The sequence below is a fragment of the Bos javanicus genome, chromosome X (genome assembly GCF_032452875.1).
Source record: "Bos javanicus breed banteng chromosome X, ARS-OSU_banteng_1.0, whole genome shotgun sequence".
In the NCBI taxonomy this organism is placed as follows: Eukaryota; Metazoa; Chordata; class Mammalia; order Artiodactyla; family Bovidae; genus Bos; species Bos javanicus.
This window is the reverse complement of record NC_083897.1, coordinates 113,150,543-113,173,223: the sequence shown is the minus strand read 5'-3', so window position 1 is coordinate 113,173,223 and position 22,681 is coordinate 113,150,543. Positions and strand designations below refer to the sequence as shown.

The window sequence follows — 22,681 nt, the reverse complement described above, 5'->3', positions numbered from 1 at the left end:
AACAAACAAACAAAGATTCCTGTTGGTAGCCCCCATTAAACCATACGTAGAATACTCATGTCGTCTCCACAGCCATAATGAGGCTGCATTTGGTCAAGTGACTCTCTATGGCAAATGAGCTATTGGTATGTGTAATGCAAGCACAGGCTTGATTAGTCCTTGCACCTTGGATCTTGTCTTCATGGAACACACACTCTGAGAAGGCATGTGTTATATAAGAACTTTAAGGATCCTAAAGTGCTTGAAGGAAGCTCACTCTTGCCAGGCAGAGAGACCACAGGAAAAAGCAAGTGGTATGGAAATGGCAACCAACTCCAGTATTCTTCCCTGAAAAAAGCCCCATGGACAGAGGAACCTGGCAAGCTACAGTTCATGAGGTCGTGCAGAGTTGGACGCAACTGAGCAGGAAGTGCCAGGCGAGTGAATAAAGCCTCCTTTGACCTTCTGACCCAACTCAAACACCAGCTGAATACATCTGAGTGCTCCAGCTGACTTCACTTAGAGCTACAGAACTGCCCACGTTGCAGGATTGTGAGATATGATAAATAACTGTTGTTTCAAGCCATTACATTTTGAGGTGGGTTGTTATGCTGCAAGAGATATGTGATCACCTACACTGTTATTCTCAAACACTCTTTTTTGCAGAGATCTATGGAGCTAATGGAAATAAACTATTAACTCTGATTAGGTGATTCAGATCCAGTTAAAGCAGAGATTTTAAGGGAGTCGCAGATGAGTTGCAAGGGTGGAGAATGTCTAGGAATCACTTGAAATTTCAGGCACAATTCTGAATGCGTGTTTTTCTTGAGAAAGAATCTATAGATTGTATCAACCTTTTGTAAAGGTTCTATGGTAAAGGGAATTTAGAGACCATCTAATCCAATTGATTATAAAACAAAATAGACAAAAGTATCCAGGGAAATAAACGTATTCAATTTTCACATGAAATGTGTGGAGTATACCAAAAATACAAATACGAGATATTAAGATGCCAAGTAATGTACTGTATTCACCATGCTATAGTTTTTTTCTCCAATACAACCCTCTAATGGTTGAAATCAGCTGTTTAAATCTGCTAGAATAGTGGCGCCGACATTTTTGGGGCCAGGGACTGGTTTCATGGAACACAGTTTTTTCCAGGGACTGGGGGTGGGGGTGGAGATGGCTTCTGGATGACTCAAGTGCATTACATATAGTGTGTTCTTTATTTCTATTATTGTTACATCAGCTCCACCTCAGATCATCAGACATTAGGTCAGGCAGGTTGCGGACCCCTGCAATAGAAGATATCTGATGGTCAGCCTACACTACTCCTAGTTACTTTGATGATATTCCTTGGTTTGTGAGTATCTTACTTTCCTTAAAATTTGATTCCTAACAAAATCATATGAGGAGTGTTTACTATAATCAGGAAAGAATAGACAAGTATCTTCTTTCTTTATGAATACTTTCATAGATGTGGCCTTTAAATCAAACAAACCTGTGAAGAATTTTTTTTTATTTTGGTTGCAGGCTATTGTTTTAAAATTAAACTGATAAAAAGTTTCACAGAACACAAAACATTTCCAAAAGCATGGCCTCCTTTGCTTTCTTACAAGCCTGTGCTAAATAAAGTATGATTCATCTCTTTGCTGTATGAGGAGATGGAGGATCAGAGAAATTAATTAATTGATCTCAGATTGTTAGTACCATAGGGAAGAAACTTAATTCATCTTGTTCACCATTATATCCTTCACCTCAAAGAATGCCTGATTCATAGTAATAAGTATTTACTGAGTTTCTTATTTACCAAGGCTACCCAACTAGAAATATTAAAAAAAAAGAGAGATCAGAATTCAGATATATTTTTTATTCTAAATCTCACATAACTGAATGTCAATCCTTTATTTCATTTGGATATGAATCATATATAGTATTGGTGTTTCATTTTATCATACATGGTGGCTATCTTTCCTACATTTGATTTTTGCAGAAGTTTAACTTTTAGGTCTCCTATTTCTGTGTTTGCAATGTTGATTTAGAAAGAGTCCTTCTGCATGCTACCAAAAATCTTTCTCATTGATGTTAATTAATTTATAAAATTAATAGTTTTCAACTATGGTCATTTAGTCACCCTGCAAATCCAGTGCAGGTTTCCCATAAGAATGTCTTAAGAAGGACATTTTTTTCCTTTAGCCCAGTATAAACATTTGTGTGTCTTTGCCTGTGGGCATTCACTTTGCCAGTATATAAGGCAGGCCAGGAGTACTGGGATGTTAATAGCTTAGTTATGTGAGAGTTGGGGATAGTTGGTAGATAAATAACACAGTTCCCTTGCCCTTCAGTGCAACCACCCTGAAGGATATTACACCCAGGATCTCAAAAGGTTCCCAGCTGGATTGAGTGCAGTTGCCTCCATCGAAAATCTGCTCATGTATCATCCTGTGTTGGCTGCCTTTTCCTTATCTCACTTCCTCACTTTGCTTCCTGGAATTACTTCCTAAATTAATTACCTGCATCAAAATCTTTCGTCTCCAGATCCACTCTTGTGGAAAGCCATACTAAGGCAATGATCAACAACCTCAAATGAACCCTGCATCCTGCCATGTTTAATTTTTTCACCTTAAGCTCTGACTCTCCACAGGAACTATTTTAAACTTTTCCCAAAGCTCTCAAAGCTCTGATCTGTCTTCTTTCTCCATCTATCAACAGATGACATTGATTCCTACTTGATGGAGAAAAGCACAATTATCAGATTAGAATTTCTTCCACTTCTACTTCCTATGTCCAAATAGTCAATCTTACCTGCCTGTGCCCTTCTCATTCCCTTCCAATGAGTGAGTTTCTCTTCTTCTAGTTAAACATTATTGATGGAAGATATATTAATACGCCTTTGTTACCAAAATGTTATTGACTAGAGACGTGTCAATACATTTTTAGAGAGTGATACAATTAATATCACCTTGTGAAGTTCTTAGAGCTTAAAATTGATCAAGGGTTCATTATACAACTTATGATTGTTGTTATTATTCACATTTTGCTCTGTTAGGTTTTTGTTCCAACTAGTGTATATTATAAATGTAAAATTTTCAAAAATGATGCATTACAAAATTTTAGGTGAAAAATAATTTTTCAGCGAATTTTATGTAGATATTTGCTGATTCTCCAAGTGACATATATACTAGTGTCTCAGAAGATGACAGTTCTTCAGAATACAGTTCTGATTCAGACAATGTGAATATTAGAACAACAACAACAAAAAAATGCTAGTGATTGATTCTGATACAGAAAGTGAAAATGAAACTCACAGTGCTGGAGAATGCTCTTTTCCTTCTAGAGAAACGTATATTGAAGACAACATTTCACAAAAATCAGAAGACTTTACAGATGTGTCAGATGTAACTATTGAATGTAACAACCCACAAAGTATTAGTGAAATAACAGAATTAGTTTTTGGCCAGCCAAAATAAAAATCACCAGCCACAGGCATTACTTTCTGCAAAAATCTCCCAGTCAATAATGAGTTAAAAGCCAACCTCTTTACCTGCATTTGGAACTTCATTCTCTTATGTATTCTCAGGTATCTGAGTGTATTAGTTTTTTTTTTTTTTTTTAAATCTATCCACTGTAAATTCAATCCCTCTCTCTCAAGTTAATTTTTCATATGGAAATTTAAACATATTTTATTTGATTCCTTTATTAAAAATCAATACTCTCTTGACCTCCAAATTCCTCTTTTGCCATTCTCTTATCTTCTAAAGGGCAAATGTTTTGCAAGAGTTGTCCAGTTTCCTGTCAGTTCAGAGGAGCCTGGCAGGCTACCGGTCCATGGGGTCGCAAAAGAGTTGGACATGACTGAGCAACTAAACAGCAATGACATATATCTATGACTCTGATACAGCTATCTCTACTTCAAGCATTTCTTCTGAGCTCCATAGCTACATAATCATCCTCTAACTCGATGACTCCACTTGCATGCCGTGAGAACTCTTTCAATATATAATGTCAAGACTTAATGTTTGAATTTCTCTCCCAAACTGGTACCTTCTCAGTGTCCCTCAGACCTGTGAATGGCATCACCATCTATCACCTTTGATATCCTCTTCTCCCTTCCCTCCCATATTTATCAAAGTCTAATCCATCAAATATTCTATTTCTTCTGAATTTATCTGCTTCTCAGGATCTCCTCAGTTGGCATCCTCGTTGATCTTACAGTTAAATGTGACAAAAACTACTGGTTCTAGGCAATCTTTCTGAAATTCTCCCATCTGTTCCATGCACCACGTCAAAGTATCATTTCTAAAACATACCTAATTATGTAACTTTCATTCATTTAACCATGCAAAGATTTTCCATTTTTTTTAGGATAAAGAGACAAATTTCAGATCTCTTAACCCTGTACTTTAGTTTGTTCTTTATTCAAGTACTTCTAGAAATAAAACTCGCTTCAAGTTTCGTAGGGAACCAAGGAGCCATCCTTCAGTCTGTCCTTCCTCCAATGAAGTGAAATCCTTCATTGACTTTTATCCACCTTTCCACTGGAAACTTTCTATAAATATTTTAGAAACTTGACTTCTTGATAATAATCCACTTTGCCCACCTTGGTGAAATTTGTCCCTTCTCCTTTACACTAGTCTGATTAAATTACACATCAAATATGCTAACTCATAAAGGTGAGATGTGAATATCCACCATTCAGTGTCAACTTCTCCCTTTATTCTTGGTTTCTCTGGTCTCACACCCTTCTGATTCAGAGGTGGCTCACATCTGCCTACAAATCATGAAACTAAAACTTGACTCAAGATGCTAAGCTGGCATCACAGCTGGGTGAGATTTACTAAGGCCTATACTGGAAAAAGTTTTTACTAGGCCTTTACAGTGGTCTTGTTTGCACATGTGTTATAATTATCCCTTACCACCATCTCCAATCAACTGCAAAGGAAAAAGGCAGAGGATATTTACTCAGTTTGAAAGTAAATAATTTTCCCCAAAATCCTATACTTTTAGACATCTGTCTTTCTGAAAAACAGGAAATTGTGTATGTTTCCTTTGAAAACACAATTGCCCCTTCGCTTCTGCCACAAAATATATACTAAGTGCTTACTATATGCCAGACATAGAATTAAATTCCACAGATAATAGAGTTGAAAATGCAGTAGTCCACATTATTAAGGAGTTTGATGTAGTGAAGCATCCATTTGACAACAAATGCTTTAGACATCAGATGGGGGTTCAGCTCATACTGTGACTTTTGTTTAGGATAATCAAGAAACACCTTTTCACTGAATTAAGATTAAATCAGTGTCTACGCTAGAGGCTTTGCCCAGTAAATTGGTTATCTCTACACAAGGAAGCCTTTGTGGAGTCAACACCATGGTAACCGTCTGCTTGTTGCTCAGACTATGTAGAATTTAAGGGAGGCCAGGGCACCAGTTGGCATGTAGTTCTAATAACTCAGATCAATTCAGGCAACAGGATGAGAAATTTCATAGAGAGGTCTTTCCTCATTCCATGTTTTTGTTTGGCTGGTTTTATAGATTTGAAACTAGATTGCAAAAGATACTTGAACTTGCCCTTGACATAAGGATCTTTTAGAGAGTGATTATAGTCTCTTGATTTACAGATTTAATTTGAAGGGACTTCAATTTTTTTCTAGGGAATTGGTGAGTTGAATGCTTTACCTAGGGGGAAAAAATATCTGTTCATAGGCATAAGTATCAATATGTTGCACTTTCTTTCTGAAAAGGAGTGGAATAAAGTATCTATGAGTCTGTACTATTCTCATCTATTAGACTTTCTTTTTTCTCTTTTCTTTGATCACTGTGACATCTTCATTCTGGGCAACAGGTGGAACCTAAACCAAATTCTTATATGTTTTAAGCTCTGAGCTATCACTCATCTAATATTCTGTTTACATTATTTTTTTCTGTTGCTTCCACTTGAGCTTGTTTCTTCAACTATGATTTCCTTACTAAAACTTTTTCTATCTCAATGTAATAAACAGTCAACCTGTACTCCAACATCGAGCATTTAATATCATCCCTTTACAGTTCTGGGACTTAAATGTCAGATGCTAGTTCGTGTTTTCCCTCTAATATTTTGCCAGTAGGCATCCACATCTCTGTATGCCATCAATGAGGATGGAAGGGGAAGCAGTGGCAGAGTTTTCAAAAGGCTTCCTGTGCACTCTTACTGTTTGCCAATGGCCCACATTCAATGCTTAGTCTCAGTGACATTTCCACTGCTTTTAGCAAAATGAACAAGGTCTGCTTCTTGGCTCCTACTCAGAACCTGGCATCCAAGTAACAATTGCACATTTATTTATTCCTTATCAATTTGGCAGCTATTGCTTCATCACTTTCTATGCTTTGCCCCCTAGTTTTCACATTTTCACTGGCGTTGAATATTTTTCACATATCCTTGCTGAGATGTATGGCAAATTAACAGACTCCCCTGAGTTAAATGCATACATGTTTCTAAAATGGATGCTATCTATTCTCCCCAGCATTTTACCATTGGTATTTTCTATCATGCTTTGTACTACCTGAGGCTGGCTATTTAATCACCAACTGAAGATATCATACAGATGTAACTCAGGTACCTTTTTAAAATCCTCAAGAATAACAATGAAGAGTGATTTTCAATACATATGAAATTTTGGATTCTGTGCCTGTATTTTTCTTCCTTCATAAAATCACTCATTTCTACTAATTCTTTTTTTTTTTTCTCTTTTAAAACTCTCACAAAATATTGATAATGAACTGACACAGACTAAGTTGCTTATAGTGGACTTCTACACCGTTGGAATCAGCCCATCGAGAAAATTCCTTATGACTCACTCATCTTACTCTCATAACATACTTCACTTTGTACTTAATGTATTTCTATGTTATTACAGACTCTATCCCTTAAATCCAGTCTAACTTTATCCAACTTAAAATTCTCTTTAAGAAAATTACGACTTCTATTTACAAAATGATTTTCTTCCTCTAAGTGTTGATGAATATTTTGTGCTATATTTTTCAAATATGTCCTAAAATCTCATCTTTGTTTTTATTCATGATTATCAATTTTGGGGACTTCCCTGATGCTCTGGTGGTTAAGACCGCATGCTCCTGATGCAGGGGGCTTGGGTCTGATCCCTAGTCAGGGAACTAAGATCCTGCAGTGTGGATAAAAAAAAATCTAAAAAGTTAGCAATTTTGAATTGTCAACAGTATATCATTATATGTAAATTGTGCTCCATGATAACTCTGCTAATTATGTCAGAAGAGCCTCTTAACAGGTGCTGACTATGTTCCATTAATATAGTGACTGCCATATAAAGTATTTAACTAAGATGACACATTTATATAAACTTTAATTCAGTCGCTTTCAATATACCACTTGGAACTCATCATTCCCAAATGTGTAAACTGTGAAAGGAGAACTCCTTCAAGTTCCCAGACTTAAACTAATTTGATTAGTGAGCTAGGTTATGAATAGCCCTTTTACATCTTTAAACATCTTTGCATTTCATAAAAATGTACAAGCCTCACCTTTAGCAGCCTGAAAGTATTAACATTTGTGAAATATATTAACTCTTGGAGGATCCTGACGCTGTAGGCCTAGATCAGGTGACTTAATAAATCAAAAATTTAATGTACATGTTAATTAGCTAGAACACAAGTTTTCATGTTCATGGAAATAAAATTATGACTCTTGCTTACTGATACAACAATGTGGAATAAATCAGCCTGGAGGTGAGGCAAGACTTTTAAATTTTGCTTATTTTATTTTTTAATAATCATCTTTCTCTTCCAGATTTCTAGAATATAAGAACACATTTTACTTTCATATTCAGTTCAGTCGCTCAGTCGTGTCTGACTCTTTGTGACCCCATGGACTGCAGCATGCCAGGCTTCCCTGTCCATCACCAACTCCCAGAGCTTGCTCAAACTCATGTCCGTTGAGTTGGTGATGCCATCCAACCATCTCATCCTCTGTCGTCCCCTTCTCCTCCTGTCTTCAATCTTTCCCAGCATCAGGGTCTTTTCCAATGAGTTGGCTCTTCCCATCAGATGGTCAAAGTATTGGAGCTTCAGCTTCAGAATCAGTTTTTCCAATAAATATTCAGGACTGATTTCCTTTAAGATTGACTGGTTTGATCTTCTTGCAGTCCAAGGAACTCTCAAAAGTCTTCTCCAGCACCTCAGTTCCATATTGGTATATGGCTATTTTTTAAATGCCTGACTATCTGATGAACGCCTACTCATCTTTCAAGACTTGGTCCAAGATATACAACTTCTGGGAAGGTTTTCTTGATCAACCTGCCCCTTCTGTCTCCCCTTCAACCTTCTTTCTGGGAAAACTCGTCCCTCCCTCCCGTATGTGTCCACATGTTGCTTGCTTTTAAAAACTGAATAAATAGCATACAAATTAAGATTGAGCCAGAGAGATCTTGTCAAATATCGAATGAAACATGTTAAAAAGTATTTTAAAAAATCAATATAAACATTGTTATGGCTAAAATATAAAGTATTTCTAGGATTTTAAAATGTGCTGAGTATATGGTGATTATTGCACTTTTAGAGTTATGTAATATTATTAAAAGGGGAAATCCTATTTAATCAGGAGAAAACAAGTCAGTTTATGCCCCTAAATCAAGATAGTTTGTATATACACATGCAGATATGTGCATGTGTTTGTATAATGTGGGCTTCTTTTCCTTGGTGGAGGGGGCTGAAGAGGGCCACATGATTGCTTTACATTTTTTCTAATGTATGTGAATATATATGAGTATTTTCACATATATATATATGTCTGTGTGTGCTTCAAATATAAAGTAAATATAGTGCCATAGAAAAATCACTAAACTGAAAGTCAGGTGTCACAGGTTTTACTCACTCATCTTATTTACCTTTATGCTGCTTCCTTGGGAAAACACCTTAACTTCTCTGATTTTCCTTTACTTCTTCCTTTAAATTTCACAAATTACAAAACTTCCATCAAACTGGTCTTAAAATAGAAACTATCAAAGACTTTTAAAAAATTACTCTTAAATGTGTGTTTATTTATCTCACTAATTGGAGCGATTTGACCTGAGATACAAAGCTGGGGTCAGCTTTGCTTACACTGCAGGTTTGATATTCCAAATACATAAGTCTTCTCATCTAGGAATCAAGTTATAAAACATCTAAGGATGTTATGATTCTCACTTAAAATAAAAACCCATAAGCTCTTTTCAACAGTTTATACAGCACCTGAAACAAAATATGACGAACGGAAGAGAACACCGTTCTTAGTTATTATAAACTTGCCATATTAACAGTCCTATCAAATAATCTGTTTTACTTATGTTTGCATGATCTTATTTACAAGCTTAAATATATTTCTAGTTTTAGATGTGTAAGTTTAAGCGCATTACTCATAAAATAATATGTTTCGGTACAGTAAAATTTAATGATTCCAGATTGCGCTGAAATGCATCTTTAAAAGATACTAAAAAATCAATTTCTGTGTAGTTTACCTTGTCCTAAAATATGCCTGTTTAACGTGTACTTCAAAAATCTGGATCCTAGTCCAAAACATAAAATCTGTGTGTTTTCTCCATCATCAGTTATGGCAAATCAAATTACATATTTAATGTGTATAAAATACCATTTTTAAAATATATGGCCTCGAATACAAACCTTGTGATTTAATATTTTTAAGCTACAAATGCCAGAAAACTCTCCATGCATTATCTGACATTGAAATTAATAGCCGAACCTCTAGGATAGTTAATTGCGCTGAATGGTATAAAACTCCTATAAAATATTACTTCTCTGCAAAATGTAAAACAACTAAAATATTTTAATATGTGCTAGATTAAAATGACTTGGACACAATCTTCTTAGCTTAATTTGGTAATAAATCTCAATAATACACAAATATATTGCTAATATTTACTTCCGAAATGTGATATGGTTGAAAAGAAGTCACTTTTACATCTTTTGTTAATATAACTTTCAGAGAAACACACTTGAAAAACTAAGGGAATTCCCCAAATTCTAGTATGGCAGAACCAGCTAGGTTAGAGGAATTAGGTATAAAGCCAGAGACTATAAAAACACATGGACAAAAAGATGCTTGGCCCAGAGGACTGGAAATAAAATGTTGCTAAGCCACAGATGCCTAGAGCCTATTTTTCATTTTCAGTAAATTGAAAGTCCCTTTGAAATACAGTTCTGTGCAAGAAAATTACCTTAACACAGGTTAATACAAATATTCTTTTAAGTGAGAGATGAAATCTTGTCATAAAGATACATCTTTGATCATACAATGTAATATGCTCAAGTTAAAAACTCTGAGCTGTTTACTTTAAAATCAAATTTAATGTTTATTTAAATGATGAAACAAAGCAGTATATGCCCTTGTGAGAAATAATTGTGAGCACTAGAGGGTGCACATTCCCTTCCACAGCTTGTCTGGACCTCAATTTGGCTTCTCTTTTATTTTCTTATCTACATAATGATAACATGGTGACAAATGGATTTTTCATGGGAGTTCTCTTACAGAGAAACATAAAATGTCCAAAGATACAGATAAAATGGTATAAAAAGAACATGTGAAGAAGGCACCCACAGATGCAAAATTAAAATGCCTTCAGCTATTTTAACACACACACAAAAGTATTTTGAAGTTGTAACACAGAGATTTCCTTGAGAAAATGTCTTCAAACTGGGGAGAAATGCTTAATCCAAAGAATATAGTAGCATTTTCTAGACTTTATAACTCAGGAGTTTTTTTTTTTTTTTCCTAGTTCATTAATTTTACCTACTTTTTTGAATGTTAATAAACATGTAGACACTTGTGGTCTATAAATCTGCCTATAATTACATTCCTGTACCATCAACATTAAGTTTTTAAAATGTTAATTTAACATTCAATCAAATTCCAAGGAAAAAAAAATAGCATTTTAAGCATCTTGTTCATGTCGTATGCTTTCAGAAAGAAAAAAAATTGTTTCCCATGGTAATTATGTAGGCTATTTATTATAATCTTCATTTTCATAGCTATATCAAGAATAGAGAGCTTGAGAAACCCCCTTTTTCTTTCAACACAGTGAAATATGGAGTTAAGATTCAAAACCAGATATATCCAAATCCAGCAATTTCCACTACACTATACTTATATTCCTTTGTTCCAAATAAAAGAGGAATTATCTTTTAAAATATTAAGGAAAAGTCAACTTGAACTTCTTGTTTGTTGCTATACAATACAGTCTGGTAGTTACTACTAGGCTAAATATTTTTGAATATGCCAGAATTTGGCTGAAGTCTTTAACGCTATGATATTAATTTTGAACATTGTCATTAACCTAAACTATGATATTTAGTTGTATAACTCATACCCTCATGGCATTATGAATTAGTTACTTTTCCCAGTTTATTTTTACTTCACAGTCTTCCTTAATTTCCTAAAATTCCCACATTTCCAATCTGCTGATGTGTTTTCTGATGTTAGAACTGCTTAAGCAGAGATGACAAAGGTTACAACCAACAACAGGGTTAACTCGATGGTTAGCACTGGAAATCCTGCACTTGGAAAAGCAGTTCAATTATATGAGACTCCCATCTAAGCCCTGATGGTAAAAAAACACTTAATTTTGAAAGAGAAATCTTTTTTCACTGATAAAGATCTCTATATTTAAAGAGATAGCCAAGTGCTGCAGTGTTCCCCTAAAGTCTATGAGACTTAGACGGTAGAATAGCCATAATCTAGAGTAACTGCATCATCTCCACAGACAGGCTTCAATAAATGAGTTAACAGTCTCAGCCAAGATTTTATCTTCAGCTAAATAATTTGATGAAATTATCTTTTACTTCTCTCATTAGAGCTCAAGAATGCAGCATCCTGTGGAGAGGATGTGGAGAAAAAGGAGCCCTCCTTTTTCCCAACAATGGAAAAACAATTCCCATTGTTTGTGGGAATGTAAATTGGTACAGACACTATGGAAAACAGTATGGAGGTTCCTTAAAAAATGAAAAATAGAACTACTATATGATCCACAAATCTCACTTCTGGGCATATATCCAGAGAAAAACATGATTCGAAAAGATGTGTGTACTCCAATGTTCATAGCAGCACTGTTTACAATAGCCAAGACATGGACGCAACCTAAATGCCCATCAGCAGGTGAATGGATAAACATGATGTGGTATATAAATATAATGGAATATTAGTCAGCCATAAAAAGAATGAAATAATGCCATTTGTAGCAACATGGATAGACCTAGAGATGATCATACTAAGAGAAGTAAGCCAGACAGAGAAACACAAATATCATATGAAATGTCACTTATATGTAGAATCTGAACAAATGATACAAATGAATTTATGTATAAAACAGAAATAAACTCACAGACATAGAAAACAAATGTATGGTTACCAAAGGGGAGGGATTAAATTAGGAGTTTGGGATTAAAATATATACACTACTATATATAAAATGGGCTTCCCTGGTGGCTCAAACGGTAAAGCATCTGCCTGCAATGCAGGAGACCTGGGTTCGATCCCTGGGTCAGGAAGATCCCCTGGAGAAGGAAATGGCAACCCATTCCAGTATTCTTGTCTGGAAAATTCCATAGACTGAGGAGACTGATAGGCTACAGTCCATGGGGTCATAAAGAGTCGGACACGACTGAGCGATTTCACTTTCACTTTCATATATAAATAGATAATCAATAAGGACCTACTATATAGAACAGGGAACTATACTTGATATCCTGTAAGAACATATAATGGAAGACAATGCAAAAAAAAATAATAATACACACACACACATATATATATGTATAACTGAATCACTGTGCCATACGTTTGAAACTAGTACACCACTGCAAATAAACTATATCTCAGTAAAAAAAAAATTAAAAATAGAATGCAGCATCCTGTTCTAGATGTCTGGTTTCAAATCCTGACTGAATTGCTTTTTGCAAAGCTTGTGACCTTGAACAAGTCACTTTACTTGTATGTGCCTCATTCTTCCCATCAGCAAAGAGGATCAGCAATTAAAAAAAACTATGTTATAATGCTCTTTTAATGGTTAAATGTGTTAATATGTGAAAAATATTTAGATGAGTACTTGATATATGTTAGACACCATACATGTTAGCTGCTGTGATTACTGCCTTCCATGAGTCTTTCCTGCTGGGTTTAAGCCAGCCCCTGGGCCACCTCTTACTTTCTCATTTGAGAGTGGGTCTATCCATCTTAGTGTTCTGTTAAGGACTGATAAAGTAAAACTCATTCTTGTAACCACCAGAATGAAAACTGCAAAGAAAGCTACAACAAAGAGTAAATGGCAAATACATAAAAATACATAAAAATCATCAACAGCAAAATAATCTAATCTATTTCACCCTTTTTGGCAGGAGTAGGCAAACAATGGTTCAGGGGACAAATCTGGCTTGCCGCTCATTTTTGTGAATTAAGTTTTATTGGAACACAGTCACGTTCACCATTTATATATTGTTTAGAATTGCTTTCTACCAACTGCAGCAGAATGGAGCTCTTGCAAAAGAAATAATATGGTGCACCAGCCTAAAATAGGGATTATCTGGTTCTTTAAAGAACAATTTGCTGAGCACCTTCCTGCTCTATAAAGTTAACATGATCTATCTTTCCCAACACAGAGGGAGGGCCAAAAAATGTGGTTTACAGTAGCCATATTGCTTCGCTCTCTTTCAAAAATATGCATCGGCTCTCTATGACCAGATTAAAGTTCCTTAGCCTGGCACTGAGTATATATTTTTTTCCCCACAATGAACTCAACCTACCTTTTAACCTCATCCCTTAATTCTCTCTTTCATACCACATATTTCTGCTCCAAGCAAACAGAAACACCCAAAACCCTTTATCAGTGCCATTTATATAAAGACTTGTAGGACAGCCTGAATCTGCATTGCCTTTTTCCCTCATCTTCAGTCCAATATGCCCCTTTCCTTTAACTGTATACTCAGATGCTAATGTCTCCATGAGCTTTCTATGCTTAACTGTCATACAGGGCTGGAAGTGATCCTTTGTTCTTTATGACTTATGGCTTTTCTAGCATTTTATTGGTACTTCTTCATGGCACAGTTTATACCACGAGAATGCTAGCTTCCTGAGGAAAGGACTAAATATGGTTTTTGGTCACAGCAACTAGACTGCTTTGCACATCATAGCGATCCATTAGATACTGTTGAATGATTATGAAAATTAGCAAGAAAACTAATGGTGCTGTCACTATAGATTCTTGAAACACTATGGACTCATGCTGACTACTGTGTGCTGTGCTGTGTTGTGCTGTGCTTGGTCGCTCAGTCGCATCTGACTGTTTGAGACCCTATGAACTGTAGCCCGCCAGGCTCCTCTGTCCATGGAATTTGTCAGGCAAGAATACTGGAGTGGGTTTGCCATTTCCTCCTCCAGGGGATCCTCCCAACCCAGGAATTGAATTTGCATATCTGGATTCTCCTGAATTGGCACATGAGTGTTCAAAGAACCTCTCCATATATTGACTGGTACCTTGGGCCTTGTGGGAGGCAAGTTAAACTTTAAATACTCTCAGTGTGAAAGCTTGCTGAGTTTAAAGAACTTCAACATACTTTTATCTTGTGGGTCTTTAAAGTTTAAATAACTTCCAGTTAAGGTTTTGATGTACTCACTGCCCCACTGTCACTTCCTTAGCATCATGAGTTGTTTCAATTCATCTACCTCTTTTAGTGAGCATCTCTATGTGTGTGTTAGTTGTTTCAGTTCATCTACCTCTTTTAGTGAGCATCTCTATGTGTGTGTTAGTCACTCAGTCATGTCTGACTCTTTGAGACCCTATGGACTGTAGCCCACCAGGCTCCTCTGTCCAAGGGATTCTCCAGGCAAGAATACTGGAGTGGGTTGCCATTCTTTTCTCCAGAAGATCTTTCTGACCCAGGGATTGGACACGAGTCTCCTGCATTGGAGGCGGATTCTTTACCATCTGAGCCACCAGGGAAGCCCATCTACTTCTTTTAGTGAGCATCTCTATGAACTTTAGTTAAAACTCAAAGCCAGCTCAGGATGACATAACTAAGTGCTATAGATGAATGGCTTAAATAACACAAATTTATTTTCTCATAATTCTGGAAGCCAGAAATTCAAGATCAAGGTGTCAGCATGTTCAGTTTTTGGTGAGATCTCTCTTCCTGGCCTATACATCATTGCCTTATCACTGTACCCTCACATAGTAAAGACAAGAGAGAAGAAGCTCTTTGATGCCTCTTCTTAGAATGGCACTAATCTCATCATTAAGGCCCCACCCTCAAAACCTCTGCTAAATCTAATCCCCGCAAATAACCCATTTCCAAGTAACATCATCAAATTAGGGTTAGGGCTTTAAGACATGAATAATTCAGTCCCTGAGAGCCACATATTTTATTTGCTGAGTGTTGATTCATAGAGATACAGGTTTCTGACTAGGGAAGACATAAGAATAAGAATATTCTTAGAAGATGTTAGAAAAAAATATTTTCTCTTATAACACAAGTGTGGTAATGGGAAGATATCTGTTCTAAATTAATAATTGGGAACTCAACTTTCTCCTGGGGAGAGCGTGTTTATTTTTGCCTAAATAATCATCAACAGAGACACATGTAATAAAATTTCCACAGTGTGGAGGCCAACAAGGAAAGTCATATAGATTGCATTTCAGAGGTAAAGAAACAGATTCTGAGTGAGAGTAAGTGGCTTGCTTTAGTCACATCTTTGATGAGTGGAAGATGCAAGGCCAGAATCTATCTCTGTGCAGCCACAGGCCCATCCCATTGGCTCTTTCAGATCCAGCCCTCATGTTTTTCTTGTCCTCTGTGTATCAGAGACATTTTCTGTCATTGCTTGGTCTCTTGCTTGTGATTAGAGGCCCTGAAAGAATACTGGAGGATGGAGGAACACCACTGGGGGATGGTAGCAGAGTCCCCAAGTTGGGACCTTCCAACAGGGACTAGCAGTATCAGGATGGCCAGATAAGAGCTTAGATCTATGAAGGAAGGGACAATCCAGAGGAAACTGAAGCCACAGTAGAGATGACTTGTGCAGTGCAGAACCTGTGCAGCCATTCACAGTGGTCCTAATATCTGCTACCTCCCTAAATCCCTTCAGGTATGATTCTTAAATTCTCTTTAGTTTATCCCTTTCTTTACATCCAAGCTGCCTTTCCCCTAGTTATTCTCTGATAGTTTCACATGTTGCTTCCCAGCTTTTCATCACCTCCTTCTCCAAGTCTCTGGGTTATATTTTCTTTCTCTGAAACATGTAGAGTGGTTTTTGTTTTCCTGACAAGACTCACAAATACCCATTTGATATCCCATGAATATTACTCAATACGACAATGTGCGAACTTCTATATTAAGTGCTACAGTTCTAGAGTTGCAAATAAATGGCTCCCGCCCTCAAGGAGTTTACTAGAGACACATATGCAAAAACAAGATGATTACAATGAAGTTCTGCAAGTGCTTGAATGGAAAGATTGTCAAGGCTGAGAAATGTCTAGGTTAAGTTCCCAGAGAGAGAAGGTAGTTAGTTAGGGAAAAGGAATATGGGAGCTGGAAAAGGGAACATAAGGCAAAAGGATCTTCAACAGAGAGAACAGTCAGTACAAAGAAGCAGAAGTTTGAGGGAATATTGAGCATTCGGAGATCAGAGGGTGGTTCTTTAAAGCTGAGCAGAAGGCAGCGCCATTTGAAATGCAGTGTGTGGCCAGTCTGTGAACTATCTGTTAGTAGTCTGTGACAAGAAAAGTCATCAGAGCAGAAATCAACTAAGTCATGAAGCACATGATTTCATTTGATTCCTTTTTAATTGCAAAACTTTCCTGACAAAGGCAGTAGTGCATTGATTTATATTCTGGTTCCAGCTCTTTATCTCATTGTGTACTGGTAATCAATGGTTTGCAGACTATTTTGCATAGCACTGGCATATAAAAAAGAAAAAATGGGTAGGGGAGAAGGGAGTGAAGCTGGAGAGTCAGGTAGTCAAAGATCAGAAAGGAATTTCTGTGCTATGTATTTCAAGAACCACAGGCAGAGGAATGATCTAATTAAAACTGCATTCTAAGATATCCCTCAGGATGCTGTGAAGAGTACGGATAAGGGTGAGGCAGAGAAATCAGTTAAAGATTTCATGCAGAAAACTATCAGAGACTAAACTACGGGAAAGGCAGCCTGGATGTAAAGAAAGAGATAAACTAAAGAGAATTCAAGAGGCATACCTGAAGGTATTTAGGAAGGTGGAAATATCAGAACCGCTGTGAATGGCTGCACAGGCTGTGCACTGCACAAGTCTAGAAGGCTGTTTGTAGGAACTGTGATAACTATGATGTGAATGACACTCTCTAAAGATGGGCAGTCTAAACTGCAGAACCTCATTTGTGATTTCTGTAAGATATCCAGGTGCAAATGCCCCAAAAATATGTGGATGCTACAGGTATGAGCATCAAAATGGAGGTTATGGTAGAGAAATTAATTTGGAAAATATCAGGTATAGATGGCTGATAAAAGCAAGATGATAAGTGCCATTACCCTGGACAACAGAGTGCCATGAAAAGAAAACAATGCCAAAATATAAGTCTTTTTGAGATCAACATGAAAGGGAGAGGAAGATGAGAATGGGAAGACATAATCGAAGTGTTAGGAGGAGAAAAGAAACAGGAGAGAACAATATCTCAGAAACTGAGAAAGCAGAAAACTTCAAGAAGTATCTAATCACCACTGTCAAGCACAGCACAGAGGTCAAGGCGGATAAACTGAAGAGCGACCTTTGGAGCTGTCAATTAAGGAGATCTCTGGTAAGCTTGTTGAGTGCAGTTTCAGCACTTGATGTACAGTATGAGAGGGTGAAAGAAAGACTCAGAAGCATGGAAGTAGTGGTAGCTCATACCTTCTGATTAAAATCAACTTTTCTTTGCATTCAACCATGCTGCTTCTTTTAGATGAACATATGTGACTACCATTTTCTTCACTCAGGGAACAAACTGCATGGTATGGTTCTGGGAAGATAGCTCTACCTTCCTCTTGGTTGGTGTTCTTTTGTGCCTTGCCTTCTGGAAGAGTACTTTTTCCATACAACTGCTATGACTAGACATTCAGTTCTCAGTATAGTACATTTCAATTCAAAACATGTATTGCTGCTGCTGCTAAGTCACTTCAGTCGTATCTGACTCTGTGCAACCGCATCCCCAGATTAGAAGGCCCCATAAAAGGTTGGGAGTAAGATATGGACCCTGGCCTCAGGAAGCCCTGAGCTGAGGGGGTGAAACAAGCATATGTAAAAATCATTTCAACATGAAGCATTAGAGGTGTCACAAGATGGGGCTACTTTGGAGAAGAGAGAAGCAAGAATTAGGATGAAACTAAGATGATGCTCTAGTACACTGATTTAACATGGGCCCTGAACTAGCAGCATAAGCATCACCTGGGAACTTGTGAGATATTACAATTCTCAGGCACGGCCCCAAACCTACTGAATCAGAAACTCTGCTGGGGACCAGCAATCTGCTATTTGACAATCCTTCTCAATGACTGATGCATGCTAAAGTATGAGAACCACTGCTCTTGGGCAAGGGTTCTCAAACTTCAAGGTTTATCAAGAATGAGCTAGAGAGCTTGTAAAAGATTCCTGGGCCCACAAGCAGAGCTTCTGATTCAGCAAGTTTGGGGAACAACCCCCAAATCTGCACTTCTAGCAAACCCCCAAGGGATGCTGTGTCATGCACCGCAATATGAGTATCACTGCTTGATCTGTTCTCTGGCCACTTAGCATGGCTCTAGAATTATCATTCTTATATTCTTCAATACATATTTATTGATATTCTTGATGTATATGACAAATTAGCTTTAACAATCTTAAATGGATGGTTATCTTTTTGGAATACCTGAAGATGGTCTATAAGGTTTCTATTATTCACCAAAAGTAGTTTATAAACTGAAATTTGAGTTTATGACCAAGGTCATTTGACTCTAATACATAAAAAGAAGTAGGGCATTTCAAATGTTAACACTGGAACAGAAATTAGGAGACTCAGCACTAGTCTTTAGTTTGCAACTGAAAGCAAGTTTTTTAACCTTTCTGAACCTCAATTAACCTGTAACCAGAAACAAGTCTAGAGTGTAGTTTCCTTAGATAAAAGGAGCAAGGTTTTGTTTTTCTGGGCAGTGCCATTGGGGAAAAAAATATATATATTATTATCAGACGAACACTTCAAGTATTTTAGGAACAACTTATCATATAGAAAATAAAAAATGAGCTCTTAGACACATTAATCATCTAATTAGATTCTTTGAATAAGTTAAAATGTTTTAGTTTTCAACTTCCAGATTATAGTTTGGAAATTAAAGTTAAAATAAATATTTAAAAAATAGCGTAGGCATTATTTTCAAAAAATTGCAAAAAGAGAGATCTCATCTAACACATCTAACTTCCTTCCAAGGATGTGACATAAAGTAACATTATTCAAGCAGTAGACTTTTATAAAAAAATAAACAACACAAGCTGAAAAATAGAAAATACAATAATTACCCAGGTACATAGTTATCTAGGCACTTTATTCCACCATTTAGTAAGCATATGGGACATAGCAAGAGAGAGCAAACTTAAGACTGCTTACATAGCAGAAGATAGAGACTCAGTGAATTGTTATTTCTAAATCTCTACACTTCCTTTGAGGTCAGAGACACTTTTATTAACACTGTAACTTAAACATTATCTTTATTGAGATTGCATTTATTTAAAAAACAATTCCATTTACCATTGTTTTCATCTCACTGATACAAAAACGTAAATGAAAGCTTTTGTGAAAAGTTTCTTAAAATAACTGTTACATGATTAGGAATGAATCTCCTCAATGAATCCCAATTAACTGTATAATAGATTTAGTTTTAACTTAGAGTGGGTTCCACACTCTGATAATTACTTATATGTAAAATAATATCACTGAACTATTTATTCAGATCACTGAACTAAAAATTCACAGGGACAATTTATTTTAGAAATAATTACCTTGTGACCCAAGATCATTAAGCACTTTTATATATCTTAGTGTAAGGAGGACAATTTATGCAGTAAATATAACAAATGTAGAAACTGTATCATTATTAAGGAATCAACTAAATGTACCTTATATAATTAAGAAAGTGTAGTGTAGTACAATGGAGAAGGCAATGGCACCCCACTCCAGTACTCTTGCCTGAAAAATCCCATGGACGGAGGAGCCTGGTAGGCTGCAGCCCATGGGGTTGCGAAGAGTCAGACACGACTGAGCGACTTCACTTTCACTTTTCACTTTCATGCATTGGAGAAGGAAATGGCAACCCACTCCAGTGTTCTTGCCTGGATAATCCCAGGGATGGGGGAGCCTGGTGAGCTGCCGTTTTTTGGGTTCGCACAGAGTTGGACATGACTGAAGCAACTTAGCAGCAGCAGCAGCAGTATGGTACACAGCTGAATTTTAAATCCCTTAATAGTTTTGAGTAAATAATGATGTCCTAATGGGTGAAATTATAATATTAAAGATTATCAGGATGTTCATTTGTTTGTTGTTAAAAAAAAAATCCATGAAGAAGTAGAAGGAATTATTTAAATGCTACTGAAAAATAAGATTTTAGTCATCACAATTAATTGGAACTCTATTACTCTTTCAACAAATATTTGTGATTTTTATTGCATATATGGTACTATGTATGAAATCTAAGTAAAATATTTAAAAATCTGATAACGAGATTATTTTGTCATGATTGGTGATGAAAAAATTATGTGGGTGACACTGAGGCATATAGCAAAAAATGAATGTAACATACTGGATGAAGTGGAAAGATTCAGAGGAAGCTACACATAAAATTGGTCTTCCCTGATGGCTCCACCTACAATGCAGGAGACGTGGGTTTGATCCCTGGGTTGGAAGGATCCCCTGGAGGAGGGCACAGCTACTCTCCAGTATTTTGGCCTGGGAAATCCCATGGATAGAGGAGCCTGGCGGGCTGCAGTCCATGGGATCACAAAGAGTCAGATATGACTGAGCATGCATACATAAACTTGGTGGGAGAAACATTTTATACCATAGGAAGGGATTTGTGTTTTATTGTGGAGACAACTGGAGTTGTAGGGATCTCGAGCCAAGAGGGTCAACATAAAAGCAACATTTTAGGTACATTAATTGAAGGAAGATTAATCAGAAAGGGGAGGGGCAAATCTGGCCACAAGGAAGTATATGGCTTAAGGCATGGCATTGACAGAATGACTGGAAAATGGCTAAAATGATGCCTTGCCCAATAATATAGTGTAATAATAATAATAATTAAGGGAAAAGTAAAGAACAGAAATGGAGAAGTCAGACCATAAATTCTATTTTGAAGAAGAAGATGAAAAGTCAATTTTCTGTTACATTTGGTAAGCTTCAGAGGATGCTTATTACGGAATTTCTTTCCCCAGTAGTACATGACCACCATCTCTACCTTCTCTACCAACCATCATCTTCACTATCATCACTACCTCAATTACCACCATCATTTCCACCACTGCCTCTACCTCCACAGTATTAACATAAGCAAGCAAGACCGCTAGCTACAGCACTTGCTGAATTCTTACTACCTTACAGGCAACTGTATTAAATGCTTCTTACCTAATCCTCATAGCCAGTGTTTAATAAAGGGAGGATATTGAATCTGAGGCACAGATATTAGATAATTTGCTGGAATCATAAGCTAGTAATTAAAACAGGCAGATTTCAAACCTGAGTAATCCTGATTCCAAAGTCCATGATTTTCCCAATATTTGCTACTTCTTTAGGCATGCAAGCTCTGAGTTATAACTAAAACCTGTGTGCAATGTCTGAGTAACTAGGTGTGGGTAATTGGAGGCAACAAATGTTTGCAATTGATAAAAACAAGCACTGCTTGGAGCAGTAGTAGAAGTACCCAGATCATAGATTTAAAGATAGAATGTAAAATCTGAGGGAAAGAGTCAGATATGAAGCTATGAAATTTGGGAGTCATTCATTGAGAGTCAGACTTGAATCATCGAGAGGGAGTAATTCAGATAAAGAAGTCAGAAGGGCAAAAAGATTTGAATTTATGAGATACTACCATAAGAATTAGGTAAAAGGAAGAAAAGGAAGAAAACAAGTCAGGTAAAGAAGAGTAGGGGTAGAATAGTAGTGTGTCAGAGAAGCTGAAAAAAGAGATCTTTTTTTTTTTTTTTTTAATCAGCATTCAATAGGTGTCAACACTATACTCTTGGCAGTTAAACACTAGTAGTTCTCACCTGGGAAAAGAGAGAAACGCTAGCTACCATGATGTTTTCAGTCATGTTTGCATGACACTTCTGTAACTCTTACAATACTTCAACCAATTCCCATCCTATAGACAATTATCACTTACTGAATTTAATTGCGCCTAAATCTCTGCTCATTCGCTCTCTTTGTTCAGTCTAAAAGGGTCAATCTTGACTCTTACACAGAGAGTATCTGTTACCCTACTGTCCAAAGCAGGACACATCTGAGAGTGAAAGTTGGTGCTTTAGATAATTATGCTGGGACAAAAGTTATAATTTGTGATGATTCAGGCAAACAGAGACCTAAGATCACCTTGGTCATTTATCTACCAAAGAAGCTTTTCACTGCACAGTCCAGGTTCTGTAGTCAGGTTCCTTCAGCTGAAACCCTGGCTCAGGC

The 22,681-nt window shown here is 36.7% G+C and overlaps 1 protein-coding gene across 10 annotated transcripts in view; it reads right to left on the bottom strand.

Annotated features, from left to right (window-relative positions):
• The window catches only part of DMD (dystrophin), a 2,228,404-nt gene that overhangs the window by 1,484,098 nt on the left and 721,625 nt on the right, over positions 1–22,681 (bottom strand). The gene's annotated exons all lie outside the window — the stretch shown is intronic.